Source organism: Lathyrus oleraceus, chromosome 2 (assembly GCF_024323335.1).
Source record: "Lathyrus oleraceus cultivar Zhongwan6 chromosome 2, CAAS_Psat_ZW6_1.0, whole genome shotgun sequence".
NCBI lineage: Eukaryota > Viridiplantae > Streptophyta > Magnoliopsida > Fabales > Fabaceae > Lathyrus > Lathyrus oleraceus.
In genome coordinates, this window is record NC_066580.1 from 168,032,030 (window position 1) to 168,035,231 (window position 3,202).

The window sequence follows — 3,202 nt, forward strand, 5'->3', positions numbered from 1 at the left end:
GCCTATGCTGTTAGACTAAATAGAAGTTGGTGCGACTGTGGCAAATTCCAGGCCTTCCGCATTCCTTGCTCCCATGTCATTGCAGCGTGCGTATATACTCGTCAAGACGCTTACAACCATTTATCTGATGTGTACAAGGCCGTCACCGCCATGAATGTATATAATAAAAGCTTCTCGGTACTACCAATGGAGGAATACTGGCCTCCATATGAAGGTGATATAATTTGGCACAATGACGAGATGCGTAGAAAGAAAAAAGGAAGGCCAAACATCACATGTATCAGGACAGAAATGGATTCGACAGATAAAAGGATAAGATTATGTAGTATTTATCGTCAACCAGGACACAACAAGAACAACTGTCCCAATCGAGGAGCATCATCTGGGTGTAACTTTCAATCATTATAAATCATAAAGTTTTTGTTACAACGAGGTTCACAGCAAACATCAATACAAAATAAGCTAACTGAAAACTGAAATATTCCTAACTGATTACAACAATCAAATTGATGTCATCTCGACCGAACATCATTTCCCTAGCATCTTTATTAGTCTTCATCCGCACCCAACCAAAGATACTGCCGAGTCTCTTAATACTTCTAATTTTTTCCCCTTCTGGTATTTTCCTATATAACCAACGAACCAGCTCCCTCTTCAGTTGCTCGAACGTAGTGATGTTCCAGAATAACATCAGCATCTGAGGTTTGTCTCTCGCATAAATCACCTTTCCGTATCAGCGACGAACACCAAACATGATTTCCAAATGATTAATTGAGATGTGGAATAATGACTCACACAACACATCTATTTATAACAAAAAAATTGCATTTTACACTGAGGTGCCAATCCAATTGGCGCCTCCTTTGTAAAATTACACATGGGTTCCAATTGGATTGGCTAGGGCATGTGCCCTAGCCAATCTAATTGGCGCATCCATTCAATATTTAAGAGGAGTCACCAATTGAATTGGCGCCTCCTCCTAAAAGTGGGGTAATTTGGGAATTTTTTTGAAACCAGGGGTATTTTGGGAATTTCCTTGAAAAATTGGGTTATTTTGGTGAAAAATTCTTTTTATTATTGCGACACTATCAGTACAGTTGCCGAGAAGTCATCAACTTTTTGGCACCATTGTCGGAGATTGTTTATTGCAATAGGGCAATGCTTTGTGCAACGTATTTTAATTCTCTTAGTTTTTATTGCTTTTTGTTTATTTCTTTGTTTATCATAGTGCTACTAAGGTATTTTCTTTTTTTGTATGTGCAGTTTAAGATCATCATTACTATAATTTAATCCAGAAATTGAAAGAACTGCACGTGCTCTAAGAAAAGTAGCTAGGGAAGCGAGTCTGGCTGAAGGTGATCCAACAATACTTTCTTCGGATTCTAAAGAGAAGGATAACATGGAAGCACCGCAACCCCTCACCATGAGGGACTATTGAAAACTGACTGATGAAGGACATGTTTCTAGAAGGTTTGTACCGGAAGATCCTGCTAACTTTGATATTAATAATTATGTTCTTTCAGGTCTAAGAGACAATCCATTTGACGGGAATGCTATCAGAGATCTATGGGCTCATGTTGCACGCTTCTACGAAACTGCTTCGATGTGCAAGCCTGATAGTGTCTCAGACGACCAGGTAAAGTTACGGCTGTTTGGTTTCTCACTCATTGGAAGGGCTAAAGATTGGTTACTATGCCTTCCAAATGGAACCATTCGAACATGGAAGGAGCTAGAGGGTAAGTTCTTGGAATGGTTTTTAACCAATAGCCAGTTTACTGAGAGAAGAGCTAAGATTGTCAACTTTGAGCAATAAGACACCGAGTCACTGTATGGATCTTGGTAGAGATTCAAGTTACTGTTAGGCAGATGCCCCAATCATAATATGAACAATATGGAGCAAATTCAAAATTTTATTAAAGGCCTCAAAAGTCAAACACGTATGTTGCTAGATGCTTCCGCAGGAGGAACCATTAGACAAATGACCAAACCACAAGTAAAGGACGCCATTGAAAAGATGTGCATGAATGAGTACTGTTCTAAAAGTGAAATGTCGATTAAGCTCGAAACTAGTGGCACGCCCAAAGGCATGTTAACTGTTGATACTCATACTACATTAATAGCTCAGATTGAATTGTTAAATAAGAAGCTAGTTGAAGGCTACGTAAATAAAGTTAACGTGAGCCAGGTATAAGCACATAAGTGTGACTTTTGTGGAGGAGGACATGGATACAAAAGGTGTTTGTTGGAAGGGGTAAGTGAAGAGGCCCAATTTCCAAATTTTTATAAAAACAAACCTTATTCCAATACCTACAATCAGGGATGGAAAGGTCATCCAAATTTTTGTTGGAACAACTACCAAAACAAAAGTGACAACCAAGGGGTGCAACAAAGGAAACAAGTTCTGTTTCACGTGAGGTAATCACAGTTGGAAGAGACTTTGTAGAATTTCATTAACTTCACACAAAGTAACCTTGACCAGATAAATAAGAACCATGAGGAAATGGGTAGGAACTAGGATGAGTCTATTAAAAATATGGAGATGGAGATTGGCCAACTATCTAGACAAATAACAGCTTTGTATGACACGAGTGGATGATTCATTGGTAACACTGTAGACAGTCCTAAGAATAAAACATACAAATTTGTTGATGCAGAGTCGAAGGTACTTATTGAAAAAGGTAACAAAAAGATAGTTCAAGGAGGTGTGACTGAAAGAAAAGAGAAAAGGAATTTAGGTGATGAACAGGAAAGAGGAGTCACCCTTGATTACTTCATTGATAAAAATTCTCCTTGGAGATGAACAAAGAAGCAAATCCTGATCGAATCAAATCCTCCTTTACCGGGTTACACTAAACCACCATTCCCTATAATAAAAAAGAAACCATTTCAAGAGGATGAAACAGCGATGTTTGCCAAGTTCAAGGAAATTCTAGAAAATCTACAAGTAAGTCTTCCGTTCCATGAAATTTTAGAACTGATGCCTAAATTTGTTAAATTTATGAAGGCATTTTTAAAGGGGACGAAAGAGAAGGTAGGCAAGGATGATGTAAACATGACTGAAAAGGAGGAAGAGGTAAAATCTCAAGTGTTACCAAAAAAATTAAAAGATCTAGGGAAGTTTACTATTTCTTGCAATATCAGTGAGGTAATATTCTGCATGCTCTATGTGATCTTGGATCTAGGATAAATGTCATGCCATTGA